The sequence below is a fragment of the Leptonychotes weddellii genome, chromosome 7 (genome assembly GCF_054177405.1).
Source record: "Leptonychotes weddellii isolate Sample4059 chromosome 7, ASM5417740v2, whole genome shotgun sequence".
Taxonomy (NCBI): domain Eukaryota; kingdom Metazoa; phylum Chordata; class Mammalia; order Carnivora; family Phocidae; genus Leptonychotes; species Leptonychotes weddellii.
Genome location: NC_138375.1, coordinates 94,828,529 through 94,848,009, shown reverse-complemented (window position 1 = coordinate 94,848,009; position 19,481 = coordinate 94,828,529). Strand labels below are relative to the sequence as shown.

The following is a 19,481-nucleotide window of genomic DNA, read 5'->3' as shown; positions in this document are numbered from 1 at the left end:
GCAGCATAAGTCATAATCTCTGAGTCTTTTCTATTTTGGGGGCTCCTCCTCCTAGTCATTCTGTTGATGGGTGTTTGAGGGAATGTATAGGGTCCAAATTATTGACCAGAACCCAAGCAAGATGCACCTGTTTTCTTGGGACCTTAGGGTTGCTGGCCTCTTGTTTTCCCAGCCTGTCTTCTGCGGGAGGGGCCTGCCGCACTGTTACTCAGGCAACCCTGTTTGGGCGGAGTTGCCCTGCCCCCCTGTGGTGGGGGATGGGCTCAGCGGGAATCAATCTTTGGGGCTTTTGTTCTCTGGCGGCTTTCCCTGGTGGCTTTCTGCGTCTCTTCCTTGAGTCAGAGCAGAAGAGACCATTTCCAACCCTTTGCCTCAGAGCAGAGAGATCGCAGTCTGTTCTTCAGTGAGCTCTCCAGGCCACACTGTCTCCGTTTCTGTCTGTGCTGCTATAAACTGCAGTGTCCTGGATTGTGCGCCCCTCCGCAGCGCCCCCAATCCTGCCTCCAGGTCGGAGCATGTCTCTGCCCTTTGTGCTTCTAAAACCACCAGCCACTCCCAGTTCACATGTGCGACCCAGCCGCTCCGGGTTTCCACCCCGGGGGCTGCAGTTCGCAGGTGCCACCCCGCCGCTCCGGGTTTCCACCCCAGGGGCTGCCCTAAAGTCCTTTCCTCTCCACTACCAGTCTGCGAGTGTGTGCCCGTCCCCAGCGCGCGAGGCTGTTGCTCACCAGCGGTGTAGGATCCCCACGGCCAGGCACCCTCCCGCTGCCGTTTATCCTCCGATATCTGCCCGCGGAATCACGGCTCCCTGCTTCGTACCTCAAAACCAACCACCTGCGATACTCTGTTTGTAGAGATCCAGATCTTCTTACAACTCAGGCTGGTTTCGTGGGTGCTCAGAGTGGTCTGGTAGATATCCAGCTCAATTCCGGGGACCAGTTGAAATAGGGTCCCCTACTCTTCCGCCATCTTTCCCCCCAAGTGTGTGGCTTCTTTTGGCTTACGATGTCCCCACAAGGCCTCAGCTGCCTTCTCCTTGTGGATTTGGCCTTCCTGTAGCTCTCCCTGGCTGCAGAGCATCACTGTCCTGGGTCAGCCTTCTCTGCCTTTTCAGGGTCAGCTAGCCTTGCTCTAGTGACATGCCTGGCCCACTCTCTCCCACTTTAGCTTGTGTGTCCCCTGGGGGTTGAGATTAGCTTGAGAACAAGGCTCAAGGCTTCTTCATGATGCCCTACGTTGTTGAGGTCCAGCCAAGGTGGCTGTCTGGCAGCCTGAGAGACACTTTGACTTCTAGGGTCCCTCTCAGGTTTCCCACCCTTGGGAATAAAGCCCAGGGAGGAACAGTCAAAAAACACATGTCCACTTGCAGCTCTTTCCCACCTTGGTTTCTATTTTCCTCAGGAAAGAGATGAAGGAATAGGATTTTCTTTTACCTCCTTCTTCCTCTTTACTTTTGTTGAGCCTTAAACTAGGGCCCTTGGGATCTCATCTCCAAAATACCACAGAAGTCAATTAGCTGGACCCTCCAGGATTGCTTTTGATACGCTAACGAGTAGACAGAGGAATTTAGCAATGCTTGTCTTTCCACAAGGCCTGGTTTTAAAGCCTAAAATCTCCCTAAGGAATGAGATTCCAGCTGGCTCTTGTCATGGAGTGATATTTCTCAAAAGCTTGACCTCCATGATGAGAAAGTGCCATGAAATGCACATTAAAAGAGAAAGTAAAAATCATCAGTTTAATATTTGCAGAAATATTTTCAATATTTAAACCTCACGTGGCCAGGACTGCCACACTGCACATCTCCTGGGGGTTGAGATTGCTGTTCCCTGGAACGGTGCTACGTGTCACTGTCATCTGTTCTTACTTTAAATGCGTGTGTCCATCTGTGGTGGAGCTGGAAGTGAAAGAAGAGGATGCTGGGAGGTAGAAAGTTTTTCTAGAATGAGGTGTCAATCAAATTCTTCACCGTGGTTTTTTAATAGTGTTTGCTCTTGTAATGGGATAATAATCAGGAAAGAGTTTCATTCAAGTTGATAAGCCCCAAGAAACTCTAGGTGAAATATATTTTGACTCTGTTCTTTGGCTTTCTTCACCAAGAATGCTTCTACTTGGCACCAGAAACCATGGATGTTTTGTGTTTAATCTTTCAACTCTGCCTGTGCTTCGAGGAGAAGCTCCTGTTGCTTCTATGTTTCTATACTCTGCCTGGGTAGACAGTCTGTGCTCTAGGCTTCCTTTGGTCCTTTTCCATGACAGTTTAAAATGAACATAAAAATAAATGACTTGCAGAATTTTACCCTATGAGACAGTGAATTATGTCAGTTAAAGGTGTTATTTTTAAAAAGAAAAAAAAAACATACCCACACACAGTAGTGTTTTTTCTGATTAAAAATGAAAAGGTTGGGGTGCCTGGGTGGCTCAGTGGGTTAGGCATCTGCCTTTGGCTCAGGTCATGATCCCCGGGTCCTGGGATCAAGCCGCGCATCGGGCTCCCTGCTCTGTGGGAAGCCTGCTTCTCCCTGTCCCACTCCCCCTGCTTGTGTTCCCTCTCTCACTGTCTCTCTCTGTCAAATAAATAAATAAAGTCTTAAAAAAAAATGAAAAGGTCATATCACATAAGCTTCTCTGAATCTTGATTTCCTTACTGAACCACTCACTGGAGAAATACCTTCAAATTAACTGGCATATATCCAATGTATTTCTTTTAATGCTGTCAAATGCATTTTATGAATGTAAGGACATTTTCAAGAATTCCTCTTTTGATAAACATTCACTTTATTTCCATTTTTTCTCACTAAAATGATTCTTTAAATACTTCATAAATAGATTCTTTTATATCTTAGTGCTATTATTTCTATAGAATAAATTCATAGCATTGGGATTATGTGGATCATAGTATATATATTTTCAACTTAATGAATATTGCAAATTGCTTTCCAAAAAAACCCTCCATTAATTCGCATTTTCACAAGGAATATAGTAGAATTTTTCCTGAACCCTTAACAGAAATAGGTATCCTTAGTCTTTATTTTTGACAATCTGATGGCTGTAAATTATCTCACTGTTGCCTTAACAGGGTTGAATGCTGTTTGGTATTTTGCTTTCAACTGACTCTTTTATGTCTATTACCCCAACATCTATTGGGATGTTTGCCTTTCTTTTGTTAACTTATAAGGCCTATTTGTATACTAAAGGTATTAAGCATTTACCTATCACATATGTTGGAAATATTTTTTCCAGTGTGGTCCCTTTTTCAAACAAAATTTTAAATTTTGAGTATTTAAATACATTTGTCCTTTTTTTTTTTTTTTATGCATCTGGGTCCCCAGAATTGGTGAAACAGTCTCTCCTGCCTCTAGGATTGTACATTAAGAATTTTGAATGGTTTTCATTGCTTTAATTTTTATATATAAGTCTTTAATCCATCTGGAATTTATTTTTGCATTTGACATGACTTAAGGGTCCAGCTTAATTTTTTTTCCAGATGGATAACCAGTTGTTCAAGCGCCATTTATGAAATAAATGACCTCTTCTGACTGAATGAAATATCACTTTAGTCATGAATTAAACTCCAGTTTATATTAGGTTTTCTTTCTCTTCACTTTCTTTTATTCCACTAACTTACTTGTCTATTCCTGTGCTGCTATTATTTTTGATAGACAAGTCCTCCCTTCAGTAGTCTCAGTGACCAAGGAGAAGTGTAAGGAAGAACATCCACCAGGTTGCTTAATTAGTTCATGAGAGGTGAGGTGAAAAGGTAATGGAGAGGTTATACAGGGTAAAGAGACAAAGGGCAGAGAGAAGGGAAAGGAAAAAAAAAATAAAAGACTGCAGGATAAAAGCTGTCTATGAAAAAAATAACATGTAAGATAAAATCCCACCCACCTCTTTTTCTTCCTCCCACTCCATAGAGAATGGTGTGAATATTAGCAGTGAGATACATTACCACCGTCACGATCACATCCAAATGAGCCTCGTTGTATTACTGCCAACTGCTGAGCTTGGTAAGGCCCATGAGGAAGTGACTGAGATCTCTCGCCTATGACGAGCTTTGAAGTGAGTTTGAACTGTGAATTCAAAGATGAACATAGTTGATAAAAATGGCCCTCTGGAAGGAGAATCTTCTTTTCTACAAGATGATCAGCCATACTAAATTATTAACAGCAGAACTGGGCATTGTTTTGGAAGGTTGAATGTCACGATGGATCCAACTCATTATTGCACATTTGTATTGCCCTCTTTATTTAAATAGCTAAGTGCACAAAGAGAAAATTGTTTCAGTTTGAAAAAGCTTAGCTTTTTCCCTCGAGTGAAAGGATTCTTTCTACCTCAGGAGTTTTTATTTACACCAGCTCTCCCAAGGGTCTCTCCATCTGCTCATTCTTTCTCCTGGCCTCAGTTAGTGTTCTGTGTTAAGAGTACAGATTTACATAATTTGCTATTTCTTATCGGAAAGAATGTATTTTAACCCATTTTGGGAAGCATACAGTAAAATAAAAACACCCCACACTATAGATTTTTGGGAGCCTCATTGTTTATTTCTTTGCTTTTACACCCTTTCTTATTTTCTATTTCAGGTGCTTTTTTAGTTTGTATGATTTTTTTCCTCTTTAATTTTGATTATATTCCTTATGAAAACTGTTATAGACAGACACTTTATGCTCTTATGAATGAGAATGTATCATTAGAATCCTTCACTTGTTGTATAGATTTTGTGTTAAAGGAATGGCATGGGAAAATTTAACGAAGTCGTTTTAGTAAAGCAATTAGCAGTCATTTTGTTTGTGAACCTTGATTGGGGAAACTGGGAGTTATTTGTAGAAATAAGATGATACAGAAAAAGCCAAAAGCCCTCTTCTGTTTTGCATTACCTATCAGTATAGGTCTCAATATTCCTCCTAGTAGGGGGGTTTATGTATAATTCTTCTTGAACAAAAGTAGATAGTATACATTGTATTTCTTTATAAGGATACTTTTGAATGTTTAAATTAGAATCATCAGAAGGATTTGCGGGAACTCAAGCTCTGGATTGTTAATGTGAAAAAAATATGTTAAGAATGGTATATGGGATGAAGATTTCAAATTATATAAATTTTTTTAAAGGTTTTATTTATTTATTTGACAGAGAGAGAGACAGCGAGAGAGGGAACACAAGCAGGGGGAGTGGGAGAGGGAGAAGCAGGCTTCCCGCTGAGCGGGGAGCCCAACGCGAGGCTCGATCCCAGGATCCTGGGATCACAACCTGAGCCGAAGGCAGACGCTTAATGACACCAGCCACCCAGGTGCCCCTCAAATTATATACATTTTGTTTTTAAGTAATGTTGCCACTCCCTCTGAAACTACATCAAAAGATATATTTCAAGCCCCCTTGTCCAGCTCTTCTGTGGAATTTTTAGACAAAGACCTCTTAATTGGCTGTGAGTAACACCTCATTCTTTTCCATCCATGTGATGTGGGAGAAATAAAAGAGACCTAAACAACACAATATAATATCGTTGGAAATTGTCTTATAGACACAAGCTTTGATTCCACATCTGTAGACCTGATAGTAAGGGAAAAGATTCCCCTCCCCTTCCTCTCATCATTTTTCTAAAGCTGGTCTCAATTCAAGATAAAAAGAAAGTTCTAAAATTTAAGATTATTTTAATATCAAAGGGAGGCAATGAAAACTGCGTTTTCACCAAAATTGTAGGCTCATGTCTTCTTTTTAAATTAAGCTTAAAAAGCCAACCCCCCGCCTTTTAGTACAGAAGCTCACAACGGGTAGGGCCAATGTTTAGTTAGCCAGAAGCATTAATAATGCAGTGTTAATCTGACTTTGTTAATATTTTAATAGAAAAAGTATTATTATAAATTAAAAGAAGAAAATGTATTTCTAAAAATCTTAAAAATAAAAAATCAAAATTAAAAGCAACTTTTTGAATTTAGTTCAATAATTTTTGAAATGAATAAGACATAGTGAGAAAAAGGACTACATAGTAGGAACATATTTCTGAAATTAGTATCCAATATTTTTTCTCCAAATATTTCTCTCCTTTTTTTCAGTTTGATAGTTGGCCAGGACTCATTGTTTTCTAGACACTTTTTCGATTGAAAATTCCAAAGGCCCAAGATTTAAGATAAACAGGTGGTGTGGATTTGAGGAGAATGGAGCTTTCTTTGGAAAACAGAAACGATTTCCTTGGGCTAAGGAAGAGAGAGACTCTGCATCCTAGACAGAGTAGGTCCTGGATCCTGCTTCCTGGATAGACCCATGAAGGTAATGAAATATCAGATGGACTAGGAGACATGAGAGAAGAGTTTGAAATCCATTATGGTGACATTCCAGTAAGATTCTAAATGGCTACTTCTGCATAGAAGCACCAGAATGGTCCACATGTCTTAGAGTAAAGATTCTTTGGAAGTAGTGGAGAAGACCCAGTCTTAAAAAAAGCCAAACAGACAGAAAAGAGGGTTGCCTAAAGTACTTCAAGGATCAAAGTGAGTATCCAAGAAGATAATAGATCAGTACATACCTGTGTAGACAGAAGTCTTCAAGAATCAGAAGAATGTTGCATACTCTACCACACCTTCATACTTGGTCAGCCCCCTAGAACTTAGACCCAGTGCCGAAGATGAGAGGGAGAAAGGGCACAGCTTACTGGTGGAAATTAGCTTCTGTCATCTGATATGCGGTTCAAAATAGAAATTCAGTTGATTTATAGATTTTCTTTCCCTCTTCCTCTGCCCCTCCCCCCACTCACTCATGCAGTCTCTCTCTCTCAAAAAAAAGAAAAAAAGAAAAGAAAAAGAAACAGCCACCAAAGAAAATTACATTCTTCTCAGATAAAGAGGAATTTTCCTTCACTGGTTGCAGCTAAAGGTAAAAAGTGGAGGAAGTCCACTGATGAGATACTCATCCTTCCTCTCTATTGTTTTCAATATAGTGACTAGAATCTCAATCCACACTCTTGATATGATATAGGCTGTGTAGTACTTTAAAATGTTGGCTTTAGTTTACTTCTCCAGTTAAATTTCTATGTATCCTTTAATTGTTGTTTTTTTTTTTCTCATTACCTTAAAGCTCTACTGTCATTAACATTTTTCTTTTTTCTTTTTCTTTTAGATTTCTTTTTACTTTACCTGATGTTATTAATTTCAATGGCAGTCCTTTCCTTCTTTCTGGTTTTGTGTTTTGAATATATTGTTAGCTTTTATCCTTTATCTTAAATTTTGTTTTGCTTCCTTATATTATTTTTCCTCCCAGAATGTTTTATTGTGCTAGTGTGTATGCTTTTTCTTGGTTTTAAGACTTAATCCTCTTACTCCTCTACCTTTTCTCTATTCGGTTACTTTATTTTTACTTCCTTTATCTTGAGGGAAGTGTGACTTATTTTCTAAATAGCAAACAAGAAGTAGCATTCAAAACATGGTAGCAGTGGAGCAGACCCACACACCGAACAGGGAAGACTGGAAGGTTAAGTTGAAAGGAGGGTGAAATCATCTGGCCAAGGGCATGCTTGCTGATATTCATATGACATTTTATCAAGTTAAAATTATTGTACCCTTGGCTTGTGATTTAGGATTTATTTTAAGTAACCAGTTGTCTGTCTGTTCATGAACTGGAGAAGCCCTCAAACTGATTTTTGAGGAAAATCTTGGGACTTGTTCATGGGTTAATCTTTGACTCACTTCCATTCTACAAAAGGGAGTACTCTATGTTTGTTGGACTTTTCCAATTCTCAGAAGAAACTAGCAGTGCTAGCCTGAGAATGAAAATATACATCTTTCTTATAGCTTCTTTCAAGAGCAATTTGAAAATTTATGCCAAAATTTGAAATATGCACAGAGCAATTCCACATTGAAGAATAAAGAATATATTCTATGGAAATACAGAAGTACTTAAGGATGTTAGTAAACACTGTAAGTCATAGATATAATTTGAAAGCAATCTAAATGCTCACTTAGTAGGACATTATATTTAACTATATACTACATGTATGTTAAAAAAAAGAATAAGTTTGTCCTCTGGGTCCAGCAACATTAAAGTTTGAATTTCTGAGGGTCCCTGCTCTTATAAATAGAAAACATTCAGGGAATACCTGGGTGGCTCAGTCGGTTTAGCATCTGACTCTTGATTTCAGCTCAGGTCATGATCTCAGGGTCCAAGGATTAAGCCCCACATTGGGCTCCATGCTGGGTGTGGAGCCTGCTTGGGATTCTCTCTCTCCCTCTCTGCCTTCCCGCCACCCATCTTTAAGAAAGAAAAAAAAAATGATTCAAAATATATCCAGGAAGAAAATATGTAGGAATCAAAATTATAGGGGGGAAAAATAAAAAAAGAAAGCCAAATTGGTAAGTATATGTGATGACATGGTTGCCTTGGGAAGATTTCAGTATAAGATCTACGACCAAATAATTGGTAATAACAATTTAAAAACACTTAGAAATAGGAGTTTTACCTGTGAAACCTATTGTTATAGAAGTTACCTAACAGATTAATTTTTTTAAGGAGAAAAAAACATAATGCAGATTTAGTAATAATCTGGGGAATAATGAGTGTAAAAGGTCAGAATTACAAGTGTTAGTTATCATTATATATTAGCCTTTTAAATATCACTTTAAAAAGTTAGATAAGGATTTTGGGAAAATGATGAATGTAGTATAATTTTTAATCCTTTTGAATCTCTCTACAAATGTAGGCAAACAATTAGGATGTCACTTTGGAATAAAAGCACTACCTACAATAAAACTAGCAGACAAGATATTCCTAAAACCACACTTTAGAGAAGGTAAGGACAAATCATGACATTATATAATCTAGGGGTAGGCAAACAGAAAGAAGCAAAAACCCAGGAGTATTTAAAAATAATCAACAGGTACGCACTAGAAAACACTGTAGGCCAATTTGAAAACAGCAGCTAAAAATGGAAAAAGGTTTTATATATACCAACTTGAGGATGAGTGCAAGGGATATGATAAGGTCTAAAATGTCCAGAGCAGCAGTATTCACTCTCAAAACAAAACACAAATCTATGGGAAACTGACAGGAATACAGTGTAAATTAGGCAGAACAGTGTCAGTAGGAGCAGAAAGACGTTTACAAAGAAGTGGAGGAGAGGCACAGAGCCAAGAGATTGTCAGAAAGTAAGAAGCTATAGTTTTTAACACTTCATTAAAACTACAAAGCAGAGGGGCGCCTGGGTGGCTCAGCCAGTTGAGCGTCTGCCTTCTGCTCAGGTCATGATCCCAGGGTCCTGGGATCAAGCCCTGGCATCGGTGTCAGGTACCCTGCTCAGCGGTGAGCCTGCTTCTCCCTCTCCGGGCTTGTGCTCTCTCTTGCTATCTCTGTTTCTCTTTCTCAGATAAGTAAATAAAAGATTAAAGAAAAAAAACTACAAAGCAGAGTTGTAGATAAGTGATGCTAGAAAACTCTTACAACCCGTCCATCTCTCCTGTAAGTTAAGGAAAACTAAATTGGATTCCATGGCAAGTAATTATGAGGAAAAAAGAAAGCAAGAATAAGGAACATAATAATGTTCCCACAGAGAACTGAAGCCAGGAAGACATGCCCATAAAACAAAAAGTATAACCTGATTATGTAACATTTCAAAAGGAGCTAAAAATTAAAGTTATAGGTGATATGAAAGAACATCATAAATGAGACTAAAACAAGAATTGATAATCAAAGAAAAATATCATTTCAGAAATACAGTCTACAATAAACATGAGAGTAAATAGATACCACCAATGACACCTGAAAGTAAATAGTAAGCAAAAAGAAAAAATGAAGGATGAGAAAATAGTTCAAAAAAGTACAAGATGAAGATAGGCAAAGAAGGTCCAATATGTATATAATTAGGGATCCTTGAATAAGAAAACTAAACCATTGGAAAAGAACAAATATAAAAACTGTAACTCAAGAAAATGTTTTTGAAATTAAAAAGGAGACAACACTGTACATTGAAAGAACTCACCATTTATCTGTTGAAATTTGTCATAAAATTATGTCACTTAAAATATGCACAGAACTGCAAAGTCACATTACAGTAAAATTACTGGACTTTAAAGAAACAGAAAAATAAATTGAGCACTGAGAAAAAAGACCAAGACATTTATCAAAAAAAGAAAATTTGATATCATCAAACTTCTTGATAATCATGGTTAATGCTAAAAATTAATAGTCTTTACTCAGAAAAAAAAAAGTGAGCCATTTACTTTATAACCAGCTAAAATGACTTTCTGATAGAACAGTTGCACACGGGCGCCTGGGTGGCTCAGACGGTTAAGCGTCTGCCTTCGGCTCAGGTCATGATCGCAGGGTCCTGGGATTGAGTCCCGCATCGGGCTCCCTGCTCCTTGGGAGCCTGCTTCTCCCTCTGCTTCTCTCTCTCTCTCTCTCTCTGTCTCTCATGAATAAATAAATATATAAAATCTTTAAAAAAAAAAAAAAGAACAGTTGCACACAAAGTCATCAACATGCAATAATTCAAGGAATATTTTTTTCTGAGGAATTTACCAAAGAGTGAGCTTTAGACAATGATAAAAAACAAAAGAAAATTTAAGTGAGTACTGGTAACGAATATTAAACATACATTCGCACATAAAACTAAAACCAAATAGTAGTTATAGAAGAAAACGTATAGTGTGTAATAGCTATAAACTCCAAAAATGATAATATACTATAACTATCAAAATATTAGGGGAGAATAAGAAAAACATGAAAAGTTTAAAAAGCTTACTGATTATTTCATAGTTATTATTGAGAGTACACTAATATTGTTTTAAGCTATATGTTCAAGGAGATGCAGGGAAAAGAAAAAAAACGTTATTATCTTATAATGTTGTTCTATTTTCAAATAGAAAATAACCAAAAAATGGAGAGGTACTAAGTGTTTTAGATAACATAAAATAGTATGGCAGAGTTGGAGCCAAAATACAGATCTTATAAAAAATTAAAGGGGTTAATTGACCTATTAAAATTTTTTCTGACTGGTGAACAAAGCAACATCGAAATTACATTATATATAAGACATGCCCAAAGGAAAGAGATTCAGAGTGGTTGAAAATAAAATTATTGTCAAGGACATATCTAGTAAATAAATCAATGGTCAGAATATTGATATCTGACAAGCTAAATTTTAAACTGAAAAATAGTAAGACAGAGTTCTTTCTTATACCATACACAAAAATAAATTCAAAATGGATGAAAGATCTAAATGTGAGACAGGAATCCATCAAAATCCTAGAGAAGAACACAGGCAGCAACCTCTTTGACATTGGCTGTAGTACCTTCTTACCAGACACTTTGAAAGAGGCAAGGGAAACAAAAGCAAAAATAAACATTGGGCCTTCATCAAGATAAAAAAAACTGCACAGGGAAGGAAACAATCAACAAAACTAACAGACAACCTTTGGAATGGGAGAAGATATTCTACACTTGATCTTAGCCAAAAGGCCGGGAAGCGATGGGAGACGATACTCTGAAATGACATATCTGATAAAGGGTTAATATCCAAAATATATAAAGAATTTATCAAACTCAACTCCCCAAAAAAGAAACAAACCAGTTAAAAAAACCATGCAGAAGGCATGAATAGACATTTTTCCAAAGAAGACACACAGATGGCCAACAGCGACATGCAAAGATGCTCAACATCACTCATCATCAGGAAAATACAAATCAAAACTACAATGAGATATCACCTCACACCTGTCAGAATGGCTAAAATTAACAACAGGAAACAACAGGTATGGGCAAGGATGTGGAGAAAAGGGAACCCTCCTACACTGTTGGTGGGAATGCAAACCAGTGCAGCCACTCTGAAAAACAGTATGGAGGTTCCTCAAACAGTTAAAAATAGAGCTACCCTATGACCCAAAAAAGGGATGCCCATACCCTGATAGTTTTCCTTTTTTTTTTTCTTAAGATTTATTTATTAGAGAGTGAGAGAGAGCGAGCACAAGTAGGCAGAGTGGCAGACAGAGGGAGAGGGAGAAGCAGGCCCCCTATTGAGCAGGGAGCCCAATGTGGGGCTCCATCCCAGGACCCTGGGATCATGACCTGAGCTGAAGGCAGACGCCTTAACCGACTGAGCCACCCAGGCACCCCGAAAAAAGAAAATTTTTAAATATTTTAAGAAACTACACAACTTTGTGGAAATACTCTGAATATCTAAACTAAGTGGATTAATTTTTAGAATAAATGAAAAGTACCAAAATTGACTCAAGAAGAGTCTACACAGACAAATTAACTAGAGAAAGTGGCTAAGTCCACCCCCACAAAAGACACCATCTTCCAATGGTTTCATTGGAGAATTCAACTGAGACTTTTATGATGACATGACTATAATGCTACTTAATTATTTGAGTTTTTACTCTAAAAAGGAAGAACAAATTCAAGTTTATTTTTATGAAATAGATGCCATGTTTTAAAAACTAATACAAGATTATACCAGAGAAGAAACAACAGACTAATCTTATGAATGTTGATGCAGGGGTCTCAACTAAATGGATATTAGTATATTAATACTTGTCATTATGTTACCAGATCCTTTTTATTATGTTGCCTTAGTGGAGTCCACGTGTCTTACTGCTTGAATTACTACAGTAACCTTCTGTCTGATCTTCCTGACTCCCACTGGTTTCTTCTTATCAAGGGTTTTTAGACTCCATTGCTACATTAAAATAGAAATATGAACAAGTAGGGTTATGCAAAGATGATTTAATGTTAGAAAAAAACCTTAAAAGTATCATACAAATAGCACTGCATTGCAAGATCATATGATCATCTCCATAGATGCAGAAGAGGCCTAGGGAAAAATCCAACTATTGATGTTCATTACACTCAATAAAAAGGAATTGATGGATATTTCCTAATAAGAATATAATATATCTATAACATAATCCTACCTTATGATCCGGGAATTCTACTCTACAGGAACATAGACGCAAACTGCCTACGATACTGTTGTTTGCAATAGCAAAAAGCTGGAAATAAGCTAAATAGTCATCAAGAGGTACTGAAATATTTTCATTCATTAGACTGTTGTAGTTAGTATGAATTAACTAGCACTAAAAGATTGGCTGTATACGAATCTGCTAATGTCTATCGATGTGACTTTGGCAGAGCTATTTAATTTCCCTGGGCTTTTGGTGTTCCTCTCTGTAAAATGGAGAGAACAGTATCTACGCTCCAGTGTGGCAATCAGAATTAGAGTTAATATACATGTGAAGCCCTTGGCACAGTGTGAAGCATAGCAGGGACTCAGATGATGATTATCCCAGAGGTGCACTGACACTGCCAAGTTTATTTAACTAGGTTATAGCAAGGGAAATCAGTAGAGCTTTATTAATAAGGCAGAAGTTACCGGCTCCTTTTCATTGTGTTGCCTTAGTCGAGTTTGCCGCTCTTACTACTTGAATTACTACAGTAAGCTCCTGTCTGATCTTCCTGACTGTATGTAATCTGTTTCTTCTTATCAGTGGTTCTTCAGACCATGAGCCACATCCCATTAGAGCGTTGTGAAATCAGTTTAGTAGGCCAAGGCCAGAATTTTAAACCTTGAACCAGAATAGAAAATATGAGTGCATCACAGGCTGTCCAACTCTGTTTTGTGAAGCTATTCTTTAGTTCTTTTTCTGTGTTTAAGTGTGCTAGATTGTTACATAAGAGCATTTACCATGGGTGACAGAGTTTGATAGATCTCTGCATATGATCCATTCTCTACAAGTCAGCTGGAGTGATCTACTGCGATGCAGATCTGCTTATGTCACTTTCTTATTTATTCATAAATGGCTGTCAGTAGCTTTCATGAAAATGTTTAAGTTCCTTACATGCAAGGCCCTTTGAGATCTTAAGCTCTTTTCCAAGCCCTGTCTTCTCTCCATGGTCTCTAGATTACCCCAGTTGGCACCCTAGTGATCTGTTTGTAGCCCACTGGACAAGTTATACTATTGTCATTCACACCTTTGCACAAACAGTCCCTTCCCCTGGTTGCCCCTTTTCCTTCTTCTGTGACTAATGTTTCCTGTTCTCGGTTTACAATTCAGCTTATGCCACTTCTTTCAGGAAGCCTTTTCCAATTCTCTGTCCCTCCTGGGCTCTGTGCCATATCATTAACTTTATAATGTTACTTGTTACAAAGTATGAAAATTTTAGTTTATTAGTCTTTCTTGTCCACTAGAACATAAATTTCTTGAAAGCAGGGACTGTGTTTTGTTTACCTAAGAATCCTCCAATAACCGCAGAGAAACTGGTATCTTCCAGGTCCTCAATATGTTTGTTGATTGACTGATTGTGTTTCCTTGGGTGGCAAATGAGAGAGAGATCCTGATATACATGATGAAAATATTAGGAATAACTTTGTTTTGTTTTTTAAGTTCAAAATTTGGCCTTTGATATCTAGTGTATTATTTTTTATTATAAGGCAAAGGGAAAAAAAAAGAGGACCATTTGGAGTCACTGATAGACAAGCAGATCTAAATGTGGTTACCCTTTGATATATTATGGTCTTTTGTCTATTAATTTTAACTAGAGTACTATAGTTATGAAACCAGGGCTTCAGTGCCTTTGATATATATATATGTGATATATATAATATGTTATGTATGTCTTTTCTATATATATAAGACAGTGTCCTCATGTCTGAAAGCAGCTAGTTAAACGAAGTTTATCTGCAGAGTTGCTTTCGTGGCAGCTGTCCCAGTAAACACATCCCTTGCATTAGAGGGTGATAAGTCTTTTGAGCCAAAAGATATGCCAAACCATTAATTATCAAAGAAGAAGTGACACGTGGGTAGTGAATATTCCTTGAGATAGATTGCATGTGGATCTGATATAAATAAACTATATTGTTACTCTTCAAAGATGGATTTTCTGGGTTTTAGGCCATTTTTATTTTACATTTCCCCCTCATTTCCTGTCTTTTGATCCTTTCTTTATGGCTAATAGCTTTGTAAGAGCAAGAATATGGGGAGTATAGAGGAAAATCAAGATGCAATGCTAAGTTCCTGACATCCACAAAATTGCCAGTTAAGAATCTACTTGCCACTCACCGTGTGTCAGGTGCTATGGTAGGGGCCCTGATGTGCATCATGCGTCACCACCATGAACTCCTCACACCTACCCTACAGACCTTAGTGGAGGAAATTGAAGCTTGGCAAGGTAAAGTAAGCTAAGCTGTCAGAGTTACGTAATTATAGCTGGTTTCTTATTTATCTTTTAAAGTGGCCAAGATAAGATCAGAGAGAAGATCAAAATGAGGGGTTAAACTAAGAATTTGAGTTTGTCCTTTTATTTGCTTTCTTCAAAACAAACCTGCCTCCTATCCATGGATTATAGAGAGTACACTGGACAATGGCTAGGTATACTGTACTTCATAGGGTTTTTGCTTGTTGGGTGCTTTTTGCTGTACTATTGAGAAATTTATAAAAATCAAGAAATTCATTCATTCATTCATTCATTCACGTTTTAGACTCTAGAGACATAAAAGCAGGAAACATTAGAATCAGTGAATTAAGGATCTAGACAAATAAATAAAAGTTATAGCATTGTAACCAGGGGTATAATTGATACAAACATGCAACAATAAGAGAAAAACAGAATGGCTATTTAAGTACTTTACTCTTCCTGGAGAAATCAGGGAACTTTCTGAAGAGGTGATTTGAACTGAGAACTGAAGGATGAGTAGGGGAATAGCCGAGGGATCAGAGAACACTAAGACTTCCTGGACATCTCCTATCCTCCAGGCTTTAAAGTCTGCTGATATGACAAGTGACAAGTGAACCTGCTTGATGAAGATTTGATAGGAATCTGATGCTGGGGAATGAAGGAAGGACTGGGAATAAAGAAGTTGACAACTGTTCTGAAGTACTAGGTGCCTCATCACTTTTATTTTTTCAGGTTCTATTTCTTTCTATGTTGAATGAGGCACGGTCATAACAATGACATTTCCCCGAACATTGGCAGTTCATTACCAGGTAATGGGATAAGGATTGTCCTTCTGTCCTTCATCCCTCCTCAACTGCTCCTCTACTCTTGACAATAGCGTTACTCAGAAAGGCCAAAGGAATGTCATTAATTACCATTGAACTTCTTAGAAGTGCCAATTTTAGGGAAAGCCCCAAAGGATCTTTCAGCTTTTTTTTTTTTTTTTGCACATGTGAAATAGTGGAAAATAGTAAAATCAAGACTAGAACGTGTTTTGCTTTTCCAGATCTGCCTGGTGCAAGTGCTAAAAAGACCGCAGATGGAAGCTCACAGATGGAAGCCTGCTGATCATACAGCTGTTTCTTTGTTGGTATGCAAAACCAACTGTGGGTGGGAGCAATGGATGAAGAGACAATATTAGAATGCAATGGCATTTTAATTATACCTACCATAATTCTAATGTTCTGTTCTGTGGTGAATTGTTTGGGGAGTTGTCTTGAAATTAGAATCCAGTCCCGCAAACTTGAATCAATTAAAGTAGTACTGTTTGGAAATATACAGAGAAGCAAGTTTGCAAAAGATTTTCTAGTAATCTTGCTTTGTAATGTTTAGCCTTCTTCTGATGACTCTTGGGTTGAGAGGAGAGGGAAGGGAGAAGGCCAAGATTTAAAGTACCCTATTTCTGCTCCCTAGGGACTTCCACTGGACAACATTCTTAACTCCTTGAACTATTTAAACTGTCTCTGAATACTCTTACCAGAAGTCACCCTGCTAGCCGTGAACCCAGCTTGCCTGAAAGAGGTAATGTGACTCTAAGCTTGTGCCGCCATCCCAGTTTTCCAGGAACGGAGACTTGAGAGCCAGTTAAGGAGGCTACTCACTGAGGGTTGTACCAAATTTCATTTCATGAGTTGCTGTGAGCCTTCTGTGTTCCAAGCCCAGGATGAGTGAAAGAGACACTGTTCTTAACCCTCTTGGAACTCATTGTCTAGTAGGGAAAACATGTATAAACTAGTAGATTAATTATTTAGTGATAGAAGCAATAGATGCAAAGTAACAAGTGGTAAGAGAACATAGAAAAGTGGAACAAGAAATAGATAAAGGGGCAGCAAAGGCTCTTCTGGGCAACTGGAGGCTTGCATACTGAACAGAATACTGTGGGTTAAGAAGGAGGGGAAAAGAACTCCCGGTAGAGGGAAGAGCATGCGTGAAGGCTCTGAGGCTTAAAGGGGAGTGACTTGTTTGGGGAACTAAGAGAAGACCAGTGTGCCTGGAATATAGAGACCTAGGATAGGAGGCAGGGATATGGGCAGGGGTTGGACTGAAGAGAGCCTTGGAAGCCATACTAATGATATTTCACTTGATTCTAAGAAAATGGGAAAACCAAAGACTTTAAAGAGGTGAGGGACATGCTTCAATGTGAGCATTCTACAAAGGTCCATTTGGTGATTGTGTGTAGGTTGATTTGGAAGGTAGCAAGTCTAGATGCAGAGGTAGTGATACAGAGAATCTCACAGATCCAAGAGAGATTTAGGAACCACATGAGCAGGTTTTGGTGACCAATTAGATGTGAATTATGAAGGAGGAAGGGATATAAGGATAACCCCAAGTTTCTCAATGAACACATGGGTATTTGGTTGTGTCCTTTACTGACATTAAGACCCAAGAGAAGGACCAGGCTTGATGAGTGGGTATGAGGCAGGAAAACTGAGTTCAAGTTTGGACAGTTGAACTTGGGATGCCCTCTGAGGGACACACAGGTGAAGCAGCAAAGTAAAAATGAAAAAGGAGGTGCTGAATGACACGAACCTGAATTTGTAATCCCTCTTCTGTCACTTACTCCAAGAGACCTTGGGCACATTTTTAAGTCTTCTTAAGCATCACTTTCTTCATCTGTAAAATGAAGATAACAGTAACACTGCCTCCACCGAATTGTTGTGGAGATCAAGTGAGAATACGCATCACAGTAACAGTAGATACTGGGGGTTGTGGGTGTGAGATGAGGTGGTGTAGGAAGGGAAGCTGTAGGTGGGCTGAGATGACTCATCTTTTTTTATCACTTAAAGTTTTATAAGAATATATATGTTATATGTATACTTAGAAACAAAGCAAATAGTAAAATATGAAAATGTATCAAAGACTAAATTAAAAATATGCATGTACAGCACTTGGCATAACATTTGGTGAACAGTCCATGAATGTTAGGTATCTGTAGACATAGAGACCTAGAGGTCAGAGACAGGTCTGGTCTAGAGGTATACCTTTAGTAATCCTGGATGTTCTGATAGTAATGAGAGCCATGGGGAGTTGAGGAAATCATCTAGAGAGAGAATGTTGAGTAAAGGAAGGGCCAAAGTTTGAACTTTGAGGAATGCCAACTGCTGAAGATCAAGTAGAGGAGAATGAGTCAGCAAAGGAACCTTAGAATGGGGCAGCCAATAAAGCAGGGAGAAAACTCTGCCCAGGTGGGCAAGATGTGGTTACATTTGGAAGAACACACAAGTGATATGGCATGTTGTTGCAAGCTATAATACGTGGAGAACTACAAAGTGTGCTTTGGGTAAACTAAACTGGAGACTTGAGCAGGCTCTTTGGATAATCAGGCATAATCTTTGTTGAGAAACTATCTGGTTCTTTATTTTAAATCAAATCTTGGCTTCTGTCCTGGAAACAGAACCAGTCATTTGGTCACTTGGAAGTTGAATCTATTACTTCTTATGAGATTCTCCGTTTTCAGGGAGGTGCTACTTAAAACTTAGTCAATTTATATAAAATTTAAAAATATCACGGATGTCAGAGAAGAAAACAAAAAAGTACAAGGAAAGGAAATTTCATTCTCTTCACTCAGAGTTCTGGCCAATATATAACCTTTAATTTTTTTCAAGAAAAATTATTTTAAGGAGGGCACGTACTGCATGGAGCACTGGGTGTTATATGAAAACAATGTGGATCACTACATCAAAAACTAATGATGTATTGCATGGTGACTAACATACATAATAAAATAAAAAAGAATTTCTTGAATTATAATTCCATAGACACCCATCCCTCGTCCCAATTTTATTTTTTTTATAAAAACTGGCACTTTTTATTTTATATTTGGAGAAAGTGGTGATTGTCTGACCTCATAAAAAAGAGATGAGTCTTGGGGAGCATTGGTGGCTCAGTTGGTTGAGCGTCCAACTCTTGATTTCAGCTCAGCTCATGATCTCAGCATCATGAGATTGAGCCCCATGTCAGGCTCTGCACTCAGTGCAGAGTCTGCTTGAGAGTCTTTCTCCCTCTGCCTGTCTCCCCACTCATGTGCTCTCTCTCTAAAATAAATAAATAAAATCTTTAAAAAAGAAAGAGAGATGAGTCTTTTTTATATAATATATTTATGAAAACTGCTTCATTTCAGATAAGTGGAAAATTTCCAAAGGGAGAGATGGGTTTAATTATATGCCCTGTTTTTCACTTGCATAGCATTTTACTTTAAGGCCCTGAAAGATGGCAATTTTATTGGGAAATAAAGTAATTAGCTGTAAGCATACCATGGAGAGAGTAGGAAATGGGTCGTGATGAACTTGTA

The 19,481-nt window shown here is 38.1% G+C and overlaps 1 long non-coding RNA gene across 1 annotated transcript in view; it reads left to right on the top strand.

Annotated features, from left to right (window-relative positions):
* Positions 1 to 19,481, top strand: part of LOC145722694 (uncharacterized) — a 385,737-nt gene that overhangs the window by 223,049 nt on the left and 143,207 nt on the right. The window contains exons 5-6 of the long non-coding RNA XR_014147156.1: positions 16,197 to 16,280; positions 16,604 to 16,711. This is a non-coding gene — a long non-coding RNA (uncharacterized LOC145722694). The remainder of the gene's footprint in view (positions 1 to 16,196; positions 16,281 to 16,603; positions 16,712 to 19,481) is intronic.